The sequence below is a fragment of the Monodon monoceros genome, unplaced genomic scaffold (assembly GCF_005190385.1).
Source record: "Monodon monoceros isolate NGI ecotype Baffin Bay Population unplaced genomic scaffold, NGI_Narwhal_1 Super_Scaffold_2, whole genome shotgun sequence".
Lineage (NCBI taxonomy): Eukaryota > Metazoa > Chordata > Mammalia > Artiodactyla > Monodontidae > Monodon > Monodon monoceros.
This window is the reverse complement of record NW_021703776.1, coordinates 96,569,377-96,596,458: the sequence shown is the minus strand read 5'-3', so window position 1 is coordinate 96,596,458 and position 27,082 is coordinate 96,569,377. Positions and strand designations below refer to the sequence as shown.

Genomic DNA, 27,082 nt, shown 5'->3' with positions numbered 1-27,082 from the left:
GGAAGACAAAAATGGGCAAAAGTCATACACAAATAAAGGTAAATTAAATACCCATAGCCACGTGAAACATTTCTTGACATTGCTAGTCATCAGGGAAATTAAAGCCACAATGACATACAATTTTACACCACTTCAGTGGCTAAAAATTAAAAGGACTAACTAGGACCTGGATCAATGTGAACTCTCATACATTGCTGGTGGGATGCAAAATTGTACAGTCCCTTTGGAAAATTCTGATAGTTTTTAAATAAAGTTAAATATATATTAATCCTATGTCCCAACAATTTCCCTGCTAGCTATTTTCCCCCCAAAATCAAAATGCACATTGCAAAAATATTTGTACGGGAATGTTTCAGCAGCTTTACTCATAATGGGACTAAATTGGAAATAACTGTATAACCATACAGTGTGTACTCAAACAAGAAAATGTTGCTAAGTAATAAAGAAGAATGAACTAGTGGTTTGGACATCACTGTTTTGCATGAAAGAATGTAGACACACAAAAAAAATATACTGAATGAATCCTTTTATAGGAAATTTTAGAACAGGCAGAACCAGTCTATGGTGATAGAAATCAGGACATGAGTTGCCTATGTGGGGGAGGGTGCACACAGGCATGGACTGTAAGAGGCACAAGGAAACTTTCTGAGGTAATGAAATGTTCTATATTTCGACTGGAGTGTTGGTTGCATAAGTGTATATATTTATCAAAATCCACTGAATTGTGCTCTTAAGATCTGTGCGTTTCACAGAGTTGATTCTCATTCGTGGATTCAGTACTTGTGTATTCACCTTATTGCTAAAATTTATTTCTAACCCAAAATCAATACTGTGATGCATTCTAGTCATCCACAGACTCACACATGAACAGACTGGTGAAAAATTGGAGTCGTTCGACTCACAAGTTCCCAACTGAGGTCAAATAAGGCATATCTTTGCCTTCTTGTTTCAGCTCTTATCCTGAAATCAAGTGTTCTTTTCACTGTATACTTATTGTCATGTTTTTTTGCATTTTTGTGCTTTTTGTCAATTTTGCCATTTAAAGTGGTCCCCAAATGTAGTGCTGAAATGCTGTTTAGTGTTCCTAAGTGCAAGAAGGCTGTGATGTGCCTTACAAAGAGGAAATGTGTACATTAGATAAACTTCTTTCAGGTATAAGTTATAATGCTGTTGGTTGTGAGTTCAATGTTAATGAATCAATCATATGCATTAAACAAGGTAACTTTAAACAGAAATACATAAATCAAGGTTTGTACTGATGCAAATACAAAAACAAGGTTATGTATTGATGCAAATGTTGTGACCACAGGTCTCAGGAACCTAACCCTATATTTCTTGTAGGAACAATGGTTCAGTATTCACTAACTGAGTGTTTGCAATGACTATGCAAAATGTAACTATGACGAATAATGAAAACCAAATGTATTTTGTAATTTTTACCTCAAAAATATATAAACATTTAAAATCAGATAAAAGGAATGATGATATTCATTTTTAAATTCATCTAAATTTTATCCAATGCCCACTTTATACTTTGTTTATTGCATTATCAAACAATGAGAAACCCAATATAGAACATACCATTATTTGCTACTAAACAGGGGAAACCCAATGAGACTCTGTATGTTTAACTTTTGGATATCAATATTTCAGGAAGTTAAAAAACTTAAAACAACTACTCCAAGACTAAATTTTCAAGTAAAAACCTCTAAAAATTGTTTCAACCATTACTGATTCCCAGTCAAAAGCCAAAGATCATTATACTTCAAAATCTCATTCAAAGATTTATGACCATTTTAATGATGACCGTTTTCTTGAGACAATCTTCCAAAGCAAGTATCTTTAGTAGTAATATGATTATGTGAATATCATCTTCAATACATCTTATCAATCTAGGAGTCCAGTTCATGTACCAATTTTGGCATTTACATTCCTTCATTCCAGTGTTTTATCCTGTCTTGAATATAAAATGTAATATAATTGCATTAAATAAGAAGCTGTTGCTAATTTAAAAGAAGATTTTAATTCATAGGACTTCTGATTAATGTACACATATAGATAAGCCCAAAGATAGAGTGTGGTATAGCAGTTAAGTGTCTGGGTGTCATTCATACCTGGATTCAAATGCCAAACACACTCCTCCATTCATGTATAAATACATGTTGAGTACCTACTATTTCCCAGGCACCATGTTAGCACTGGAGATACAGAAGTAAGTCTGAAATAATCTCTGCTCTAGCAAAATCTAGCTATTTTCCTGTGGGCAAGTTATTAAACCTCTCTGCAACCTGGTTTCTTCACTTACAGAAAACATAATACTATGTCAGAAATTCGTTATAAATAATCCATGAGTTATAATATATAGGAGCCACCTTATACTATCAATAGTTAGTAGCAATTTTTATTTTATCATTATCATTTTTGCTGTACATATACAAAGACAACTACATGTATATATAAAGAAAATAACTTTCAAAATTCTACAAAAGGAAGACATCATATTTTGTGAGTTGTGCATGTGTCTACATAGGGCAGATAAAGGCATATGAAGCAGTGGTAGCTTAAATGGATTTCAGATCATAAGCAGAAAACTTTTATAATTTTTTTCATCTTTGAGATAAAACTTATTGAAGAAAATTTGGAAAACTAATGAAGTATAATAAAGGAAAAAAAGATTCATTACACCAAGAGACATTACACTTAGTATTTGATGTCCTTTCCTCTAGTTTTTATCATAACTGCAAACCACTCAGATTGCTGTGATGCTATGACTGAAGGTGAACAAGTAAGAAAGGAAGAAGCAATGATCACCATCTGCTAACTTCTGATTTGTGCTGATGGAGATTTGGCAGCCTTGTCCTTTCAGTTTAACCTTTCAGAATCTAAGGAGAATAACATGGAAATGTACCTCCACTAGCCTAAGCTCTTCTAGAGTTTTATTCTGAACTCATTTATTGATTTCCTACCATGTAATTGGCAGTTTTAGGCACCAGGATATAATGGTGAAGAAGAAAAGGTCTTGCCCTCTTGGAGCTTATATTCTTATGTGCAGAGACAGACAGTAGACAAATAATGAATAGGTTAATAGGTACAATTTCAAATGGTGATAAATGTTATAACAGAAATAAAACAGATGTTGTGATAGAGAGATTCATGGGATAAGACTAATTGACAAGGGAGAACTCTCTGATGAGGTGACAGTGAATCTGAAACCTAAAGGATAGGAGGAGGCCAGTCATGTGATAATTTGATGCAAACACCCTGAAGGGAGACACGCTTGGTGTACTGAAGTACCAGGCCCTAAGATGACTACAGTGGTTTGAGTAGAAATGGGAGGAAAAAGATAGGCAAGAGTGTAATAAGTTAAGGGCCTTGTAAGCTGTAATTAGAAGATTAAATGTTAAGTGTGACAGAAAACCTATGTTTTATGCAGAAAGTGGCATGATGCTATTTTAAAGATAGACACTAGCTACTGTACAGTGAATGGATTTAGGGAGGCAAGAGTGAAAGGAGGGAGACCTATTACGAAGCTCTTACAGTGGTCAGGACCAGACGACAGAGGCTTGGACAGAGGTTAACAACGAGAAAAGTGGTCAGACTTGTCATCTATTTCAGAAATACTGTTGACAGGTCTTTTTTTTATATATAAATCTATTTATTTATTTTTAGCTGCATTGGGTCTTTGTTGCTGCGCGCAGGCTTTCTCTCGTTGTGGCGAGCGGGGGCTACTCTTCACTGTGGTGTGCGGGCTTCTCACTGCGGTGGCTTCTCTTGTTGCAGAGCTCGGGCTCTAGGCACATGGGCTTCAGTAGTTGTGGCTCATGGGCTCTAGAGCACAGCCTCAGTAGTTGTGGCACACGGGCTTAGCTGCTCTGCGGCATGTGGGATCTTCCCGGACCAGGGATCGAACCCGTGTCCCCTGCATTGGCAGGTGGATTCTTAACCACTGCGCCACCAGGGAAGTCCCCTGTTGACAGGTCTTACTCATTAATTGGTTATCAAAAGTTAGAGAAAGAAAAAAATGTGTGACTTAAGCAACTGAGTGGAAATCAAAGCAATTTAACTAAGTAATGGGAGACTGGGGAAGCGAGTTGTTGTTTGGTATGTCCATTAGGCATCTAAGTAGAGAAGTCGGGAGGTGGTTGTATATTTGTGTCTGGAGCCCAAGGAAGAGTTAAGGTTTGGACATAAAAATCTGATGTTATGAGCATAAATCATGGGATTAAATACAGTTACCAAGAGAGAGCTTTGAGATAGAGAAGAGAGTTTAGGTTGAGTCTTAGAATGCTCTGAACTTGAGAAGTTGGAAAGAGGATGAGGGCCCAGGAAAAGAGACTGGGAAAGAGTACCAGTAAAATAGGAAAGAAACCAGAAGAATGTGATGTTAACGAAGAGACTAACTCAAGAAAGAGGGACTAGTTGAATCTTTTAAGTGCTTCTGAGATATTAAGTGAAACAAGGACAGGAAGTTGACATTAGATTTGGGAATATGGAGGTCGATGATAATTGGAGTGGGGTGAGCAGAATATAGCAGGTAAGGAGTGAGAACACCGAATCCTTGAGTGGTTCAGCTATACAGGATAAGAATTTTGAGTAATGGTGTATGTTGAAAATCTGAAGAAATGTATGAATCCTGTCCTAAGAAAAATCCTTATTAGTATATATCCAAAATTTTTATGTAATGTCAGGGGTTTAGCTCTTCTTTCAGGTTAAGAACCTGGTTTATACAACCCTTCATCTTCTACTTGCATCACTGACTTTATTGGGCAATGAGAATACATTATCAATTCATTTATCCTTTTCAGATTCATTACTTTTCTTACTTTCCATTTTTTACATTTAATGGCTTATAAGTTATATTTTCTGTTCCTTAATTTGTTTTTTTAACAAATATGTCAGTTATTTATTATTAAATATTTATTATTGTTTAAATCACTGTTTCGTTTCTGTCTAAAGTAGAAAGTTATAGTTGTGAAACGATTATTATACAATTTTGGGAAAATAAGTTATCGTTACTAATATTACAATTCATTTCTTAAATCTAAATTAACTAAGTTATATTTAGTCTTTTATCTTTGTTCCACGTATGTCTCAGATAAATTGCAATATCATACAATTTTTCCCTAAAGGCACAAAATCATCCCTATTTATAGGAAATCGACATTGTCTAAATGGCAAGGACATTCAAATCAATTCCTCTTTTTCTGGGGGAATACCTATGTGAAACATTGTAAAAAATATAAAAATAAATATGATGATTCCTGGTCTCAAAAATCTGCCTTATTGTACCATCTAATGAGGTTTATATAACTTTACATACATTTTTATAATTGCTATGAAACGTTTCCCGATATTTTATAAACTGGAGTGAGACGGCTGAGGAAAAAGAAATGAAAGATAAATGAGGAAGGCAAAATGTAGCTGAGAAGATTTGGGGATCCAGCTAGGGATCTTTGACAAGAGGTGATCCCAAAGGTGGGCACTCCCTTGTTGTGCACAGCCTTACTGTAATATGCTGTTAAAACTGTTGACCCCCCATCTTCCCGGCTAGCATAACCCCACTAGTGAATATTAGAATGATTACAGAGTACCTTATCTCATCCATGTCCCAAAGGCACATTGTTCCTGTCCTCCTACACATAAGGGAGAAAATAGAGCTACATGACACTATCAGTCAATGACTGTTTTTCTATTCTGTCCCATCGGTATTATAGAAGTGATGTAAAAAGAATATCTTAGAGAAAGAATACTAGGAACAGCATAAATGAAGATAATAATAGCAATTTAGCCCAGGTTAATTCTTGAATCCATTTTCTCATTTTTCTAAATTTTGATAATAAAACAAATTCAAAGCTTAAAATTAACAATTGTCAGAATTTAAGATTAGCTTTCTTTAAAACAGTACATATAACAAAATTCCCTCTTTTCTTCTAAATATTTTTCAAAGTCTTGGTTTTATCATAACCATAGAGAGCTGTGAACCTAAGTGGCTTTGATTAAAACAGAGCTTTTTTATACCTGTGTGTGCTGGATAACTCCAGTGAGAAAACTGTGTTTAACTTAGAGAAGTTATCCAGACATTCACGGGTTCAGAAATTTTTGAGTTCAGAGGATAATCACGAGCAGAGTCCTGGCATGGAACAGATATCTTAAAATATTATGTTCAGGTATATTTTATGATTTGAATATAAATCATTATTTTTAAATTGCATCACAAAAGGCATAATAAAACCACAGTTTCTCATTTCAGATAATTCTGCATTACTCCCCTTTAACAGAACTTTGTTTTTATACTTGCCACTGAATAATTTTCACCCTTTACTCAAAGGTAGGGTCTAGTTATTGTACCTAGGTCACAAACATAGGCAAAGATTCAGTCCCTACCTTTTACAAGTAGCTGTTTCTTTGCCAACCTCTCTACTACTTGTTCTACTATGTGACTCCTAGTGTGAGAGGCAGCTTCTGTGTGTTTCAGCTCCGTATCATTTCCTCCAACTGGACTACTCAAGAGCATTGAACCATGAAGGGCATGTCTCCAGATATTTATAAACTACTCTCTCCTGCAATCTTCAAGTCAACAATCCTTTTTGAGTGTCAACTGCCTTTTGGTAGGTTTTCTCATCCTTTGTGGCAAAATGGGAGAGGAAAAATGCTACAGGTAAGCACATTGAAATCACACTTGTATAAAAAATGTTTCATATATATTTAGGTTACAAATTTATTCCATCCATCCTTTCTTGTGGATTTTAATCTGGATAAGATAAGCATCGGATAAGATTAAAAATTAAAAATATTTTAAAAATTAATATATTATTAGAGCATAAATTTTTTAAACCGCTGATTTATTTTTTAGTGTGGTTTCATGGATTTGTATTAGGTACACAAGTTGTGTGTGTTTGTATATATGTGTGCACATATGTGTGAAATTCACTACAGGACACATAAGACAGGAGGGCAGTGTGATACACTAAAATAGAGCCAGATTAGAATTGGGATAGCATGGACACTAATATTACAATTACCTCTCTGGCCCAGAAATCTTTATCAGTAAAATGAATGATTCATACCAGTTGATTACAAGATTCCTCTCAGCTCTAGACACTTAAAATAAGACTACAATACATTCATGTACTGCAAAGGGGAACAGAAAAACCAATGACAATGTATCAATTAAAAATGTTATGTAGAGCATATTAATAAAGCAAATACTGATATAACTGAAGTTGTATATTTTGGTCTATAAATCTGTACCTGTCCTGCTGGCTGACTCTAAGCATTAAACACAATGGTCACGGACCACTCAAAGTACATGGAAGAGACTTTGCCTGAGATGAAAAGAGAAGAACCCACACTGAAAAGACAGACAGTCATTTGAATTTTGTACTATAGTGGACAGAAGATGGGGCCACAGATAGCTTCATGGAAACATGAGAGTAAACTGATGGCAGACCAACTTGGAGGGTGGATCCAGCACTGTAGAAGGAATTAAGATCTTTCACTGTTTCAATTCTGAAAGAGAATTCTTTGCCATTTCTGTGATTTAACGTAAGAGGTAGAGTCCCAGAAAATACTGGCAAATTGAAAATAGAAGTAAGGCTTTTAGCAAGAGCATCTGTCCTTTACTGCAGAAATCCTCTGGAATACTAATAAAGGATCAGAAAGATGTCACACAGCAGAATCCCACACAGGGTGTTACCTGAGGGAATCTGTGGTAGATTAGATGCCTTACAGTGCTAAAATTCTATATAAACATTTATCATTTTCTTATTAACAGGACATATCCTATATAAAGATAACATTAGAAATATCTATACATGGATTTTTTTCTGTACCATATAGCACAATCCTGTTTTTTAGTAGTTATTTATTGAACATTGTTTAGCATTGGTTGCTAGATGGGCAACCCTCTAGTTAAAGTCAATTACTGACTTTAGAAGCAATCTGGAGTGTTGGTAACGGTCTGTCTCTTGATCTAAGTGAAGATTACATAGATGTGTCCAATTTTTCAAAAACTTCATTAAGCTGTACATTCATGATATGTGCATTTTCTATATGAATAATATATTTCAATAAAAATAAAGCAAGATAAGAGTCTATGTGATGTATAACCTAATTGAAATAAGTAAAATTGTAGACAATATTGAGGCCACTATTATCTTTAGAGTCATGAGATAAATGTATACAGAAACCATCAAAAATTATGAAGTATGTGCACAGTTGTCGAATATTAAAACAATAGTAATTTGGAAAATCTGATAGCTATTAATGTCATTAATTTAACATGAATTGTGATGTAAAAGAAAAATAAAGATTATTGGGGGACTACAACCAGGTAAAGACTTCATAAAAATTCTGAGGTGGACTTCAGGGCACTTTCAAGGGCTTTTAACTGTGATGTCATTTTTCACATTATGTCTAATTTCATTTCTAAACTTAAGGGCTTTCCTGTCTTTGATTAACTTATCAACCATGATTATGGCCTTTTCATGTCTCACAGATACAGGTAATGCAAACTGCTTTCACTCATAAGAGATGAAAAAAAGCCCTCTGATATAAAAATATTCACTTTCTTTATGTTTGCTTTCTCTCTAAATTTTATAGTGTCTACCACTTTCCCTTTTAAATTTTCACTTTTAGGCTTTGTTTGTTTCCATTTTTTTTGAGTTCACTATCTCTGTATCTTAGACTTAAAGGTAAAATAAAATGGTTCAAATATTCTAACGCTCAGATCTCATGAGCTCACCATTGTCACAGTTCACTTAGTTTGAGAACTGTCACAATCTTGTTTCTGCTCTCAAATACCTGAGAGAGAAAAATTTCATCAGAAACTATGGCTCACAATAGCAGTGATTCTCCATGAGAGGCCAAGCCTTCGCGGTTTAAATTTGAAAAAGCATACATGACTTGAGAAAAACAAAATCATGTGGCTGGTAATTAATTTATATAGATTATACTGTTTATACATAGAGTATACACAGAACATACTATATTCATATTACATACCATAAACACAAAGCACACTTCTAAGACTAATAGCTAAAGCCAGTGTACCCTTTGTAGGTAGCTCAGTCCCTAGTAATTGTACTAAGTATTCACACCTGCTAACAAACCCCCAAGGCAAAGCCACCGTCTCTGAAAAACGAGGAGGAATAAGAAGACAGACTTCAGGGAGAAGGTGGAATCTGATAAGTAGCTCTTGGTCTGAAGTCGACTTTAGCCTCTAACCTCTCTGCTTTTGGAAGAAGGGGTTCTTTCCCTCCTTCAACAGAGATTTCACAGGAGGATATCTCTGCCTCCAGGTTTAGAGGGTGGTGAGCTCCAATAGCCAGTAGCCTACCTGCCCATGATCATATCAATCAGAGTCAAGAGAGGGGACTCTCGGTCAATTCACTGAGAACCAATTCTCTAAAAGTGATCAAAAATAATCATCCAAAGAATCAAATCATGAACAACTAATTCACTAAATTCATCAAACTTACAAATTTATCAGGGAACTGTGTTAAGGAATATTCTTCTAGAATATATTCTGTGAATATGAATATATTCTTCTCATGAATATATTCATGAATATATTTGTCTTAAGTAGGTTCAATAAATGTGAATATATTAGTAGAATTTTAAGAGTTATTCAATTTATCAGAGGCTTAGGGTCACAGGTTCAGTGTTTTAATGAATATTCATTAAGAATATATTCATGAGGAATATACTTATGAACTAAATCATGCCATGAATATAGTGAAAGAGGATATAGTCAGTGAATTCTTTCATTCACTCACTCAATATTATGGTATAGGTAATGCCCTAGACATTAGGCTTATATCAAAATCAAAGCTCCGGACCTCATAGAGCATAGATTATTAATACATCTATTGCCTTTAAAGAAGATTAGTCTCTAAAATAAGTTTTTCACAAATACATTTTGTAAATTTTGTGAATTCACCTGCTTCCAAAGAAGATAATCATTAAGTGATGTTGGGGACTCCTACATCACATGCTTATGATTTATTATAAAAATTTTGCACCAGAAGTTCATAATATTGGTCTTTATCAGCCTTTATTTATTATGAACTTTGAAGAAAGTTACATGTGAACATTATAAAACAAATAACTAGTCATTCTGTGGATAACCAGAGCTACTCCCCACTTTGAAAATGAACAAATGAGTAAATCAAGGCTCAAAGAGTGAGAGTCCTGCCAATACCAAGCAATAAGTTGCAAAGTTGGAAGTAAGACCCAGGGTTATGGATTTCAAGTCAAAGATTTTTTTCCACTTTCCAGAGCTGCACTTACTATCAGTATTATAACTTTGCATTTTCCAAAATCTGAGTGTTGGTAGCTGGGCTTAACACTGGTTATTAACTCAAATTTCTAAAGTAACAGCAGACACATTGCTATATTTAAAACAGATAGCCAACGAGTACCTACTGTATAGCACAGGGACCTCTGCTCAACATGCTGTAATAACCTAAATGGGAAAAGAATTTGAAGAATAGATACATGTATACGGACAACTGAATCACTTTGCCGACACCTATACAACATTGTTTTAAAAAAAAAGATATCTTACTTTTTGTTTCATTAGACTTGTATTTCCCAGCGGCATTTTTTTAAGCAAATTATGGTACACATATAATACACCTGAGCAACTTCTATGTTAAAGCGTGAAAATAAGGTTAATGTGAGTATAACAGTTATGGTTACTAACTCTTGTTTTTAAGCAATGAATAGCTTCATTCAGTAACACATTAGTCTTTTTTGTGTTAGCTTCCTGAGAAAGAGAACAATGAAGCTGCTTGTGTTAAGCTCTGTGTGGCTTTTAAAAGAGAAAATGTTCTTTCCCAAAGGGCACTACAAAAAAAAAAAAAACAACTAAGCCGAACATTGTTATTCTGTGAGAAAGACATCAAAACAAAACTCTTCGCATTTTAGTGGCCCCGTTTGCATTTTACTGAGCACGACTTCCACCGTGGTCGCTGGAAGAGATGCCTGAATATGAGGCAGATCTGCTGAAGGCTGTCTCACCTCTGTTTTTGTCTCTGAACTGAGCAAAGGCACAAAAGGGCTTCTGTTATTGTTTTCCTGTGCCCAAGTCAGTTGTGTATTTCTTACCAACGAGTTCTCAAAAAGAACTCGAACAAACAGGAATTGGACACTGGGCCCTCTTTTCGCTATTGATTTTGTCTGTTTATAAACAGAGGTTTTTCAACGTTGGCCATGTCTCGGCTCAAACAAAAACGTATGGTTACAGGGGGCATAGTTTACAATCAGCTCTGTTCAATGGGAAAACAATCAAACACTATTTACATCGTTTAAAAAAAGGGAATGGAGGGCTTCCCTGGTGGCGCAGTGGTTGAGAGTCTGCCTGCCGATGCAGGGGACACGGGTTCGTGCCCCGGTCCGGGCCCGTGAGCCATGGCCGCTGAGCCTGCGCGTCCGGAGCCTGTGCTCCGCAACGGGAGAGGCCGCAACAGTGAGAGGCCCGCGTACCACAAAAAAAAAAGGGGGAGAGGGGGGGAATGATCACTTTGTTTCTGTGTGGCGTTGAATTAGTTCATCGTGCTACACAGACAGATATTAAGAACAAATCCTATCCCTTTACTCAGGCGGTGCCTGCACCTGTGAGGACAGACCTCTTTCCAACACCTTCTAAATATTAACATATTCCACTCTAACAAAGCTTAGTAATAACGTCACCGCTGTAAGGACGGCGTCATCAATGACTTCATTCTTAGAGCATTTAAACTGGCGATTTCCCAGGATGGTCTGGTGATGCGGGGAACCCATGGAAAGCTTGTCACCGGCGAAGCCCGTTAACAATTCTCGGGAAATAAAAATAGAATCTGGGTAATAAGATAAAGCCTAACCTTTTTTTCTCTTTTCCTTTACGCTTGGTCTAGTTTCATTCGCTCACAGGGGCCACGAGCAGAGGCCTCACACCCCGGCACTTCAGAACGCAGTTCCTGGTGAAAAATGGCTGCTGCCCTCGCCTCAGCTCTGCGGGCGGTCCGCAGAAGCTCTCAAGATGGCCGCGGCAGCGGGCCTGCACAGAGACGCCACACCCAGCTCTGGGAGCTGGGTCAGTGAGCAGCCTGCCCCGCCTACCCCGGAAAACTCGGCCCCTTCCCCTGCGGACAAGATTAAAGCAGCCCCGCCCACAGCCTGGCGGGTGGGGGAGAGCATGTGTGCTTAGAGCACAGCTACCAAACTCAGGCTCGTTTTATTGGTGCGGCAACATGGGGCAGGAGGATCCTTGTTGACTTTGGAAGGTCATTAACAAGCTGACCGGGATTATAAATGAGTAGTGTGTGGTATGAGGGTGGATCTTCTTGGGACGGGTCTACATAGCAACACTAGGAGCCCAATTAGCATGAGGTTTCTTTTTAATTAGGCACTGTATAATCAAAACTATAATTTAGCCCCTATTATGTTATGACAATGAGGTATTAAGAAGGTAGAATAAGTCTCTCCCTCAGGGAAGTTAGATGCTAGATGAAAATGTGTTCTATATGATTATTATAACCTATTGGCATAAACGTAAAGAATAGTGACAATGAAACTTTCAGGATCTGGTGCCTAATTTTATCAAATATTTACTGATGTCTACTATGAGAAAGGCATTCATTTTCATCAAGATTTATCTTCTCTGGTTTGAGTCGATGTTTTAGGAATGAATGACAGTCTCACCTTCAGCTGTTCAAGAAGTTAAATCATGATCTACTTTTTCCTTTGAAAAGATAATTTTTAATTGAATCATATTTTTAAATATTCATCCTGTGCAGAACTTTTTAATGCATTATCTGAAATTCAAGTATATCTATCACTAATAAATTTATGTACATTATAACATGTTGAAATGTAGATAAGTATTACTAACATATTTGGCATAATATTATAAAGGTTCAGAGTGATTAAATTTGGAGTTAGTTATTTAATCATCTTCATTATAATTCTTATTTCAAGTATATATTTTTGGATGTGTCTAGCAAGCTATGTATAATGATCTATATTCAAGATAGAAGCTAATTTATATTTATTGAATCTTACAGTAAAAAAATGTAAGCTCCATTCTGTTAGAAGGGCAAGGTTATAAAATCCTATAGATGCAAAATTATAAATTTCACTTATTCATAATTTTAGAATCATTTTTAAGGTAATTGTGCAAGTTTTATTACTTAACACCTTATGAAAAGATTGAAATACTTTTAAAGGATTAATTATAAAACAAAATTTTATTGCTATATTATGGAGAAAATCATCATGCTTTTATTAATTTTCAGTAGGAATGTTTCATTTTCCTTTATAAAAATGAAAATTTCATTCAATATAGAATTGTATAAAATATTGTTTTTCATTTCAGTCATTGAATCACTTGATTTTATACCTACCGAGGTCATGGTTGAGAGAAATGGTAACTTTTTTTCCTACATTTGTAAGGAGGTGAATGATTAAGGAGGAAATAAGAATGATGCTGCCTCCAAGAAAACATGAATGATTTTACTCATTCAACAGATATATGATTTTTCTGTAGTTACAAATTCTGTTGAATGTAGGGGATAGGGACTATTTGGAACATTATCCTCGACTTTAGAGATACTTACTGACTTTTGAAGGGTACATGTGTGTAAATTAAGTAAATATTGCTTAGTGCTAAAATAAAGAACTGACAATTAACTTTGGAATGGATGTTACTTTCTTTTTTTTTTCTTTGTTTAATGTTCAATTTATTAAACTCATGAATCTAATACCCCAAACTGAAAATGAATTTTTTCTTGGGGCCTTTAAATATTGATTACAGATTTATTAAGCGTGTCATTTAAAAAAGTTTAAACTAACTGTAATTATATATTTAGAACAGCTGATCCTTTTAAACACTTTGAAACCATAATTCACAAACATATAAAACAAAGGCTACAGAACTTATTGTTATAGTTTCACTTAAATTTACTCTAAAGCATCAATATCATAGGTTTAATGTCTTTCTTATTTCTCTTCTTGTTTTTCTATATTTGTTTTTAGATACCCTCAGAGTTTCAGCATTATTAATTTTATTCCTTTCCTTGGGTCATAAAATTCTTAGCAGATCCTGAAGAAAAGATTACCTTATCAGAACTGCCTAGATTGCAGAACTTTGGTTTATTGACTGACTAATTCTTGATCATACTTGTTTCTCTCAAGGTGATTCTAACCCAAACCACCTTTCTATATTAAGCTTTTCTATAAAAGCTTAACTATAAAATTAACTATAATTTTCTATAGTTAAATTACACCTGTTAATGCCAGTGCGACTATTTCAGGCCTTATCTTATGCGTAGGGTTTTAATTTTGCAACCTAGTATTTATCTCTGACTTTTTCCAAAAAAAAATATCACTTGGCCATTGTTATATATAACCTATTATCTTGTCATAATCAAGTATTGATTTTTGTGTCTTAGCTTTATAAAGTTACACTTCCCTTATTAGCATTGAGATTTAATCTCTTAGGGGTTGAGAGATTAAATCTGTGTAGTTAAGTGTTCCTCTGTAGGTCATCTGGCAAACACTGTGGAACCCCCTTTCAGGTTGGTTATTGTGGGTGCCCACCCAAACTGAATAGTCCTTCCTGTTCTTGGCATCTACATTTTCTGGGGCTATTTGACTTACAGTGTCCAGTGTTTATTCTTAACAGATAAAGCAGACATATGACTGTGCTTTATAAACATACAAGATTCATAGAAGAAATATCAAACCCTCTTAAATATTAAAATCAATAAAAAATAAACATGATCTATTATAGTCACTACTTTCTATTACAGTAATCTTTCGGTCAGGCTTCATAATAACTTTTCTATTTTGAGTCATTTTGAATTCATGGTCTTTCACTAAACTCGTCTTGTAAACCATGATGATTATGATGGTGATGGTGGTGGTGATGATGATGGTGACGGTGCTTTTGATGCTCAAGTTGTAACTTCATCCTAAGAGATGCATCTTTTTTTAAATAGGCAAGAGTAAACTATAGTGTTTAAGGATGCACATTTGGGTGATAAAACCAAAAAAACAAAAACCAAGAAAGTCATTATTATAAAAGTGAGGATATGAAGAAGGGGAAGGGGGTGTGATCAGAATGAAGCTCGTGGAAGGAGCTTATGGAATAGGTGGCAAAGTTCTATTTTTTGACCTGGGTAAATATTTGATTTGTGTGTGTGTTATATCTGCTCTATTTGTATAATAGTAATTTTATGTAAAAATCTGTCACCGTATGGTCACTGGGGGGCCCTTTATGTTGACTCCTTTATCCTTTATACACTGCCCCTAAAAAATACGGAACGCTTCACGAATTTGCGTGTCATCCTTGCACAGGGGCCATGCTAATCTTCCCCGTATCGTTCCAACTTTAGTATATGTGCTGCCGAAGCGAGCACTGGCTTACTTTCTTTTGAGGGCATTAGGGAGAAGTTTCATGAAAACTTCATGGAAGAGTTTCTATTATTGGAAATGGATGGTAAGGCTACTTGAAATGAAGGGATTGTTAAGAATAAAGGAATGGAAGTTTAGCAGGTTATTTTGTTTGCATGATTTCTGCCCCTTCCTGAGCTCCTTGAACACATAAATGAATATATATATATATATATATATATATATATTCATGAATCCCCAGAGCTAAAATGCTCACTGTATGTTTGCTGAATGGATAAATGGACTACGTGTCCTTCAGTAAGAGCCCTTTGCATGCAGGAGATATGACAAGAGGTACTGGTTGAAGACAACTCATGAAGGACTCTGAATTTCAAGTTAAGAAGTCTGAACTTCATTCAGAAGAAGTTTATGAGGTGAAGAAGTGGCATAATTAGAGATTTCTTGAGAAGGTAAATCTAGCAGCTATGGACTGTAAGTAAAACAGAGACTTGTTACAACATCCCCACAATAAAGATGTTTATCGTGTGCATGTGCAAAATTTTAAGATAAATTTATATTAATTATACTTAGAAACATGAATTATCTCCACTCAAAACCAAAAATCAGAGGGAGACAACTCAGAAGTTCAAATAGGATTAAGCTAGAACTGTTTTATTCCCATTTCGATACTCCATTCCATGATTTATTTCTGAAAAATTAAACTCATCCAGTCTTATCCTTGCCTCAGTAATGTTATGGCCCTTCTCTTTTTTGTCCCCATCTAGCTTTTGCTGCTTTTCTGAATTGCTCTAACGTTCGCCAAGGCTTATTATTGTATATCTCTGAACTCTCCTGCTATGACTATATAAATTGCAATCTGATTTTGAGACAGTCTTAAGTGTTCCTATTTATATTTCAGCTACTCATGCATAAACTTGATTACAAGTTATGTGTATATAGCCATAGTTAGTGAATCCTCAAAACATACTGCAAGCACATAGTATTTCACTCACAGGAACAACAGAATACTGGCTATCATTGGTGTTTTATGAAGATATATTATTGAACCACAAAAAAAAATCACGAGATGAATGGTAACAGCACTTGCACTTCATCCCTGAAGGCACTGTGGCACTGTCAGTTAACTACTGGTGAGCACAACTTAGTTCTGATTTCTAACTGCATTATTGTCACCACTGGCAACTCTACCTATTATAGGATAAGTGGGTTCTTCCCAGGAAGCCCACAGGGCTAAATTGCATTGCACATTCTGTTCTTATGTATAGCATCTGCGCTTCATTCATTTTTTTTTTCTTTTTCAATTGAACTCAGCATTAGAAAAAGTGTTTGCTTATAAACCAAATGCATATATAAAAGTATATCAATGCAAAAAAACCCCCAACATAGTCATTAATATTGCAAATCTGTTCTCAAAACACTAGAATAGCTTATGAACTCCCAAACACATTTATATTTTAGTGAAATGTTATGTCATTACAGTAGAAAACAGTGCTTCAATCTAATGAGTATACAGAGAAAAATTGTATCTATATTAAGGCCATTTTTCTCTAATGTGAGTTCCAATATTGGCAGCAAATTTGTGTTTTCATTTGTTTGTTTTTGGAGGCTACGGTCTCTGGAACATAGCTGTGACAATGGTTGCTTCTCTTAAATCAATTTACTCTATGCCAGGGATAAAGAAGAGTTATTTAATTCAACTTACAAACATTTTATTGGTCTTAATTGGGCTTAGAAATGTGTACTTGGGTTACAGTTCTGTTTAAAAGATGTTGCTCCTCGGGCTTCCCTGGTGGGGCAGTGGTTGAGAGTCCGCCTGCCGATGCAGGGGACACGGGTTCGTGCCCCGGTCCGGGAAGATCCCACATGCCGCGGAGCGGCTGGGCGCGTGAGCCATGGCCGCTGAGCCTGCGCGTCCGGAGCCTGTGCTCCACAATGGGTGGGGCCACAACAGTGAGAGGCCCGCGTACCACAAAAAAAAAAAAAGTGTATATATATATATATATATATATATATATATATAGTCACCCAATTCATAGATCATAAAGAACAAAATGAATAAAAACACCCTCTTGTGGTGTCTGCCCTTCTCATCTATGGGACAGGAGGAGCCAGAAAAGAATTTCTGTTAAAGAAGAAGGCGTCTAACAGACCTGTAAATGCAAGCTTGCATTTACATGATTTTGAGTACCAGTATAACTGAGCTTTCTGGGCTACATAAGGAATCGTTATTTTTCTCAGACTCTGGAAAGACTGGTCCTGTTGTTATGAAAAACCCTTGAAATAAGGGTCACTTAAGAGTTTACTCTGAAAAACAGTGATAAATATCCATGATGGAAATGCTAAGTTAAGACAAGGATATGCCTAAACCCAAAATGTTCTATTAATTGGAAATGAGTGTCTTTGGGGGGAAAAAATGCATAGAGAGGCTTGTGTTTGTCACTGTGTCTGTCTAATACTACCCCCTTCCAAAACAGACTTCACCCCGAGTTCGCGCTGAGGGGCGGCCATAGACGAACATGTTTATACCTCATGAGCTTGCATCGCGGCAGATAGACCAAAAGGCCGCCACTTCTGCATCTGGCAAATAGGGCCACCACGATGTAGAGCCTGAAGAAGGCACCGGTCACATTTTTTTCTACTTAAATGATCTCCCTGGAGTTAGGCATTCCTCAGCCCAGGCTGCCCATTGACAGTACCCTGCTGAAAATAGATTACCAAAAATGATTTTGCACATAAAGCTTCCCCATGTCAAAGATTCCTGGAATCTAACCAGATTCAAAGAGACCACTTACCCGAGGCATCCCAGCTGAAAGAAGCAGACGTAAAACCTGTAATACATACATTTGAGCCTTTTACAGGAGTAGCCTGTGAATCACAAGTGCTGCAATCACCAGGTCATTTGTGTGAAATGCAAACTCTCAGCCTGTACCCTGAGAGGTTCTAATTCCCGAGGTCTACGGTGAGGCCTGTGGGTCATGATGAACAGCCGGGGCTGAGATCCATTGCTGGAGCAGTGCCATCCCATAGAAACATAAAGCAAGCCACAAGACAAGGCACATTTGCAAGTTTAGATTTTCTGGTAGCCACACTTAATAAAAGGATAAACTGGTGCTTAATTTTAACAATATATTTAATTTAACACAATATATCCAAAACACTCTTTTAACATGCAATGAATATGAAAAAGTTACTAGTGAGATATACTGCACTTTTTTTTTCATAGGAAGTCTTTGAGTTTTTCAAGCACTCCATAGACACATGTGGCCAGCACTAACATACTGGATAGCGCAGACAGAGAAGGAAGTTGGGATTTTCTGCTTTCATTAAAGCTATTGTGATTCCTAAACCAGCCCCAGGCTTGAGTTACCAGAGGCTACATTGGTCTTTGTTATTCTTCCCTCTTAACCCCAAGGCCTGAAACTCCATATCCCTCATCCCTACCACTTTTACCTACTAAATTCCTATCTGTCGTTAAATTTCCGCTCAAATAGAACTTCCTCTTGCTTGGTTGCCCTAGCCCCTCTCATCCCCCAACCCTGACACCACGAAAAGCAAAATAAACATAGCAAACAAGAATGTTATTATCTATTACAGTTATCAACTGAAAAAACTGCACAATGTGAGAGCTGTGAGTTAAGTTTATTGGGGGCAAAATGAGGACTATAGCCTGGGATGCAGCATCTCAGAAAGCTCTGAGAAACCACTCTGGGGAGATGACGAAACTGCAACAGAGAGAAGTTGTGTCTTGCTCAAGCTCAAATAACTGGTGGTGGAACTGGATGTATTTGAACCTCTTAGTGCTGTATTAACAGCAGAGATTCTGAAGTCAAATAGCACTGACAGTTACTCATGTGTGTGACCTTGGGCAAAAAACTTAATCTCATGGTGACTGTCTGTAAATGAATTTTTCTCCCTCCTAGGAAATAAAATATTATGCCTGTTTTCTAAAATTAAATAAATCAAGATGCTCAAAACATTAAAAAAAAAAGAATGTAAACAAAACCCTGGGTACCTAGTTTCATGTTTCCTTGTTATATACTCTCAGAACACCGTGTATCTTTCATAACACTGTCATGGTTGGCTATACATTTATTCCTGTGGTTGATAATTATTGACTGACTCCTTCTCCCTGAGGGATGGTACTGTATCTGTATCTTGCAGAGGATATATATTCAAAATAATTATGTCGACTAGGCAAAAGAATTCCTAGTTCTTGAATTGAGCCTTGGAAGATTCATATACACACACACACACACACACACACACACACACACACACAGGATATTTCTTTTACAAACCTTAAGGGCCAGAGGGAAATTGAATGTGAGGCTAACTGAGCTCACTTATGGGACCACCATGAGACTGGACATTGCTAGGAGTTTTCTTCTATGGAGGGAAGCCAGGTAACATTCATTTCTGGTAAATTGCCTCACGAGATCTCAGAAAATAAGGGACCTGAGCCTTGAAGGGTCTAGTAATTTGTTGTGAGTTTTTTCTCATTCTAAATAAAGATTCTACCTTATACTTAATTTTGTTTTTGTAATTCGATATTCCTTTTTTGTAAAGAGTTCCCCCAACTCCAAATTGTATGACGCTTCATGTTCCACAAAGCCTGGATCTACCCCTGCAGAGAACATAAAAGCTTTAATCCTTTGATCATTTTGTATATGAGGAAAAAATTCAATCCTTTTCCAAAAATTTGGATTCTAATGCTTTGTATTGTAATGACTTTTCTTATCAAAGTGAAGTGTCAGCACCAAGGAGGCTACATACAGGTTAATGGTGCCAGATTTCAGGGGAGAGTGAAGGGGTGTGTGCATGGGGAGGGGTGCATCCCACTGCTTCTGACACAGCCCTAAATACCATTCTGTGAAGACCAGAAAGACCACAGGGCTGACACCAGATTTTCCTTGGGCAAATTGTACTCTCCTTCATTAGGTTAACTTCCCTAGTTAGAACTGAAGATTGCGGGGCTAGGGAAATGAAGATTTGTATAATCGGAAACATATTCAGCAAATACAAAATTTAGGGGAGTACTATCAAAAATTAAGTGCAGCTTGCATGGTATTCACTCATTCACACAATAACTGAATTCCTATGAAATACAAACAGTATGGTAAGTGCTGGAGGTATAATAGGAGGCGAATGGATCCCGTCCCTGCCCTCAGCAAGTCTAGAGTCAGAGAAAGTATCACTATTACAGGAGTTCAGAACAACAAAATGATAACCCCGGTTGGTGTGGTTAGGTAAGGCTTTATACAGAGGGTAAATCTTGAAATATATTTGCAAGGAGAGGAAAAATGTGTACAGTAAACATGAAAGGAAACAAGATCCTAGGGGAGGACATCACCATCAGAATTAAATTAATAAAATAATCTTACCATTTTCTCTATCATTCATGTGTGTCATCCAATGATACCAAATAATAGGACATCATTAATGTTTCTATTACCTTTACTGTTATCTTTTAAATAAATGTCCATGCTTTTTTTTTAAACTTTGTTGCAATTTTTGAAGTATTACAGGAATATGTAATGTTCCTAGACTTAATAAATATAATTTTTATAGCAGGAATAGGCTTAGCAATGTAAAAACATGCTGCCTGGACTACCATAACGCACACATTTATTCTAAATAAACTTCATCTCTTCTCCTCTTGGCCTGATTACCAGGAACCTGGGATTGAGATGAGCAGGAAGGTCAGGAGGCCATAGAAAATCTGCTGTTGAAAGTGAAGCTAAAGTAGAGATGAGTTTGATGTGTAGCCTTGCATGCCCCTGTTAATCCTCACTGTTGTCACTTCAGTTTCGAATCATCTCTTCTTTTTACCATTTAACCATCATGCTATCCTAGACCGCTAAATAGCTTTTGCTGGAGAAAATGAAATACTATTCTCTAATCTTTAGAGATGTAACACAGGAATACACAACAAACAAAACCGATAAGTTAGAAACTTAATAAAGAACTGAAGTTAGAAACGGAATTTTGCTTATGATAAATGACTCAATAAAAGAGAGTAAAAAAAACAACTGTTATAACTACTCCCAGACCCCCAGTTCTGCCATAAAAATAATAATTAAATCCAACAATAGGCTCAAACTCCCATTTTATTCACGGTAATAATAGATAGGGTTTTTAAATCATTTTTATGAAAGCACAAATTTCTCAGTGAATAGAACGCTGCAGAATTGCTCTTAGGCTGCAGAAGTATCCTAGCAGGACTGTGTTCTTTGTAGTACTGGTCTCAGAGTACTCAGATACTTGGAGCTCGTGCAGCATGGAGATGGTTACCTATCAAAGACCCCAGTGCTGTTTCACCTGCCCGGGTCCCTGAGGATGATACATCATGCAGGAAAATGACTAAATCAGGCCTCTATAACTTTTTTGCACAATTGAAAATTTTAAAAAGGTGGCCTACTGGCCTCATAACTTGGTCAATTGAAAACACATTTGTGAACACTAGAAAGTAGTGACCCTTATTCTGGGTGTTCAAAGCCCTGCTTGGCAGGGGCTCAATTTCAACTCTCGCTTACCCCTTACCAGAGAGTTCTTGTGCAGTGAACTACCTGTGCAACTGTAAGGGTGAACTCAGTCTCAGTTGCCTAAGAGATGGTGCCCTTTCTATAAGCCAAAGACATGTCTCCTCAGAAGTTTATTGCACTTTGCAGAATTCTCGATAAATGATCACCTTCTTTCTATCTAGAATTTGAAACCTCTGTCTAGAAAATGCAGAGTTTCTTTATTTTTCTGGATTTCAAGATGTCTCAGAACTGCTTAGGAGCAATGGCATAATCAAGCAGGGGGACGTTGTTGAATCTATAGCTCTGTTGAGGTTCTGATGCTCTAACACGTCCTGCTTCAGGCTGCCATGCGATTGTGATTGGCATTTTTGCGATTCCTCCCGTAAGGTTTCTTGCAGCTGTAAGGGTTCTGTACAACTGCTCCAGGCTGGCCACTTTGGAAGTTCCCCAGGTATAAGTCTGGTGGTCTGACCTGTGCTGGTGGGAACCAGTGACTGATGGCTGCTCTTGCCGTGGCTCATCCACGCCTGTTTGGCACTCCTTATCCACCATCCCTCAACTTCTTAAAATGTTTTCCCTCCCCACTTTAAACTGTGGGATCTTTTTTCCCCCTCCCTACCTCATCCTACCATTCTACCCAACTTTGTCATGGAGGAGGATGGACAAAAAAAAAACCCCAAAATCCTCATTTACGCAAAGTATTTGTATTTCAAAAGTTGCTTAAAAATACTTCCTACAATAAATATCTAGTTGTAAACGTCCATGTTTCTTTGGGCAAACAGTTTTGGATGAGAGTGTGCTTTTCCTAAGAGCCTCATATAACAATATGAAAGCAAGAGAAGATTCAGGCTCTGCCCGAGGTCTCTCTTATTTTGTGTCATCATCTTACATGTCTCTACTTCCTCTGCTTCTATTTTCCTTAACTTTAGCCTTTTAAAAAATAGAGTAGGTTCACCCCACCTCTGTCTGTCCCTGTCATATAAATGTCAACCAAATAAAGCAAATTCATTGCTTATATCTATAAAGCTTCCCAGGTTGGAATCCAGAGGCCTCACTGACCTCTGGGATCAAGCAAACCATTTCTCTTTGGGTCATGGGTGCCTCAGGTTTGCCAGATGCTATGTCTCCAAAGACTCAAACAAATACACACACTCTCTCTCCCTTGTATGTCTTACTTGCAAATTGTTTTTTCATTTTATTCAAAGTGATTCCCCAAAGAATGAAATAGATTTTAGATTGTTTTTTAGGGGGATAGAGAAATGAGAGAGAAGGTCATTTAAATATCAAAGTATCCGTATGTATGACTCAAGCTAAATTGAAGGAACTGTGTGTATGGTTTCTATACTGTAACAGCATGAGGACCCTTAGCCTAATTCACTCCTTCTGGGTACAGCACCCTCAGAGTGAAGGAAATAAAAAGATATTGGAAAAAACATACCATAATGTCACTCTAACACTATTTAATACTATGTATAAGTCAAAATATTTCAGGCAAATCTTTGACCTGGTCCAAAGAAAGGTAGTAGATAAATTATAGTGGAATCCTGACATGTTCCTGTAGTTAAGTTTGTTTTTTCTTTAAGGAGGAACAATGCTTACTTATACCAGTGGTTAAAAATAGATAATTTTTGATTTAAACTATTACTTGTTAGCAGACTTCACAGACTCCCAGATAATTGCTATAGTCAGAAGCTACTTTTTATATTTATATATATATATTTTTTATATTTATAATTTAACTAACTCATTGCAATATTCGGGTCCATTTCCTAAGTGTTTGTTCCTCTGAGGACACCGTCTGTAGAAAGTTACTGCCTATATTAGTTTGCTGGGGCTGCCATAACAAAATACACAAGCTTAAACAATAAAAATTAATTTTCTCACAGTTGTGGAGGCTAGAAGTCCAAGACCAACTTTGTTTTTTTCTCAGGCCTCTCTCCTTGACTTGCAGATGGCTGCCCCCGGGGCTGTGTCCTCACACCATCTTCCCTGTGTTTGTCTATGTCCTAATCTCTTCTTATAAGGACACCAGTCATATTGGATTAGGGCCACCCTGAAATCCCCATTTTAACTTAATTCAATTACCTCTTTAAAGACTCTATAGTTCCAAACACTGTCACATTCTGCGGTACTAGGGGTTAGGATTTCAATATACAAATTTGGGGGGGACACAATTCAGCCAAAACACTGTCTTATACTTAGTTCCTTTCTAATGCTTAAGGTTCTATTTTCAGTCATTCCCCAATCTTCTCTCCAAATGAAATCAGTGCAGTTTTTTAAACATTTCAAACTGAGTCATAAGATTCTTAACATACTCCACATTCACTATCACTACCCTCCTCTGAATTTAGCTTAAGTCTTACACATTCTTTTTGGATCGTGGTCCTTAAGAACAGTCTGCATTTTATAATAAAATACTATTATCTTTTCTTTGTAACGTTTGCTTGGCTCCTAACACACTGCCTTGCTCATATCAAGCACTCAAAAATCTTTCAATAGGATGAGTAGAAGAAATTTTATTATTATACATGGCTGCAATAATAAGTGTTATAATCCTGACTCATGTCCAGCTTATGGTTAATTATGACTCTCAAATCATCTCCTGCTTTGCCAGCAAGTAACTAATCATTTTTATTTGAACAGATGCTTACCCATCTAGTGGTTCATCAAAACCTTTCAAAATCATTGTCCATCGTTACAAAATTCTAGGTAACTGAGGTTTTCAAACTTGAAGATTTAAAGCAATTGGTTCTCATCATACCCTACTTTTTTTTTTTTTTTTTTTTTGTGGTACGCGGGCCTCTTACTGTTGTGGCCTCTCCCGTCGCAGAGCACAGGCTCCGGACGCGCAGGCTCAGCGGCCATGGCTCACGGGCCCAGCCGCTCCGCGGCACGTGGGATCCTCCTGGACCGGGGCATGAACCCGTGTCCCCTGCATTGGCAGGCGGACTCTCAACCACTGCGACACCAGGAAAGCCCCATACCCTACATTTTTAATATTAGCCTCAGCTAACCATTTTTGCATCACTGAATATTTATGAATTACTTTTCCATTTTTTTCCCCTAATATAATTTTAAAACACCACTTGAACATCATTAGTGCTGAAAGGTCACTTCTCTGACCTACAGATCAAAAAATGCAATAGGAGAAACTGTTCTGGGTGACAGTAAGACTTTTGTTTCTATCCCCTTACCACTTGACAAGAGCCAATATGGAGAAATTTCTTCTCTAGAGCTTCAAAATATTGGGACCAGGCCTAGCTGCACAACATAAGTGTGGAGACTTTTAGAAATGCAAAAATCCAAGAATTGTCTTAGACCTTTTGAATCAGAATGCCTGGGGGTAGAGAGAATATGTTTGAAGCTGAAATGGCAGTTTCCATGCACAGTCAGAGCTGAGAATTTTGCTCAACAAAGAAATAAGAAACTGGTCCTTACATGTACATTGCACATTGGAATCACCTGGGGAGCCTGAAAGCAAGCTGCTGCCTGGGTTTCACCCCACTGCCTGGGCATCGGCATATTTAAAACTTTCCAAGTGCTTCTAATGTGAAACCAAAAGGACACACTAATGAGAAATTAGAAGGGCATTACTAGTTATATATTTTTAAAATATATTTGAAAGTTAAAATTATAACACTAGGACTGATTCTGAATAGCATGTTTATTACAAACGGTTCAGTATGACTTGCCAGAGACTGTAAAACATGGGCACAGCAGTGGTTCTTGGCTCTTAAAGTGTAGCTGCTTTAGATCAGAATCCCCTGGAAGGCTTATTATAACACAGATTGCTGGACCCAGCTCCAGTTTCTTTTTTTAAAAATTTTTATTGAAATATAGTTGACTCACAATGTTGTGTTAGTTTCAGGTGTACATCTAAGTGATTCAGATATATATATATATTTTTTTCTTTTTAAGAATCTTTTCCATTATAGGTTATTACAAGATACTGAGTATAGTTTCCTGTGCTATACAGTAGGTCCTTGTTGTTTACCTATTTTATATATAGTAGTGGGTGTCTGTTAATCGCAAACTCCTAATTTATCCCTCCCCCCGCCTTCCCCTTTGGTAACCATAAATTTGTTTTCTATGTCTGTGAGTCTACTTCTGTTTTGTAAATAAGTTCATTTGTTTTTTTTTTTTTTTTTTTTAGATTCCACATATAAGCGATATATATTTGTCACCATTTGCAGCAACATGGATGGACCCAGAGATTATCATACTGAGTGAAGTAAGCCAGCTCCAGTTTCTGATTCACTCATTCTGGGGTGGTGCCCAAGAAGTTACATTTTTTACAAGTTCCAGGGTAGTATGGACCACACTCTGAGTTTCTACTTCCATAGGGAGGTAGACTATTGATTCCACATCCCACATCTTGCAATGAAGAGACCATCGACCCAAAGTATATGCACCTGTTTTCAAAGAACATTCTGCAAGATGCACACTACAAGATGTTCTCACGGAATGCCGTGTTCCCTCCAAAATCTGAGAAAAAACAGAATTTGGCAGAATCATATGTTATCCTTCACTATTTTCACATACTCTAAAATATAATAATAATAATGGTAAATTAAAGTGTGGATACTACACCTTTAATCTCAATTTGTCATTTTATGTTCACTAGCGTATTTTCAGAATTTTTCTCCCCAGTTTTTTTTTTTGTGCGGTACTCAGGCCTGTCACTGTTGTAGCCTCTCCCGTTGTGGAGCACAGGCTCCAGACGCGCAGGCCCAGCGGCCATGGCTCACGGGCCCAGCCGCTCCGCGGCATGTGGGATCTTCCTGGACCGCGGCACGAACCCGTGTCCCCTGCATCGGCAGGCGGACTCTCAACCACTGCGCCACCAGGGAGGCCCCTGCACTCATTATTTTAATCAAACAACTCCTTATTGCGTATTTACCACATCCTTAAGACTTTGTTACCTGCTGAAAGAAACCCTGAGGTAGGATGCCATCTGTTCTGCTGTCTCTCTCAATCCCCCACTGGACCTGCACATTTGAGCAAGTCACTCAACATGTTACATCCCTCCAAGCCCCACATGATTCTTCATGCAGATTGGGTTTCAGGATGAGCCATTTCACCTCTGTCTTTGTCATCACCCTAAATATGTAGGGTCCTTAGCCCTTTTCATGCTCATCCCTGATCTGGAGACTCCCTCCTGCCCC

The 27,082-nt window shown here is 37.1% G+C and overlaps 1 protein-coding gene and 1 non-coding gene across 2 annotated transcripts in view; both read right to left on the bottom strand.

Moving 5' to 3' along the window:
* The window catches only part of CNTNAP2 (contactin associated protein like 2), a 2,079,227-nt gene that overhangs the window by 1,024,926 nt on the left and 1,027,219 nt on the right, over positions 1–27,082 (bottom strand). The gene's annotated exons all lie outside the window — the stretch shown is intronic.
* On the bottom strand, positions 15,295–15,401 carry LOC114902179. The gene has a single exon (XR_003795403.1). It is a non-coding gene; the product is annotated as a U6 spliceosomal RNA (small nuclear RNA).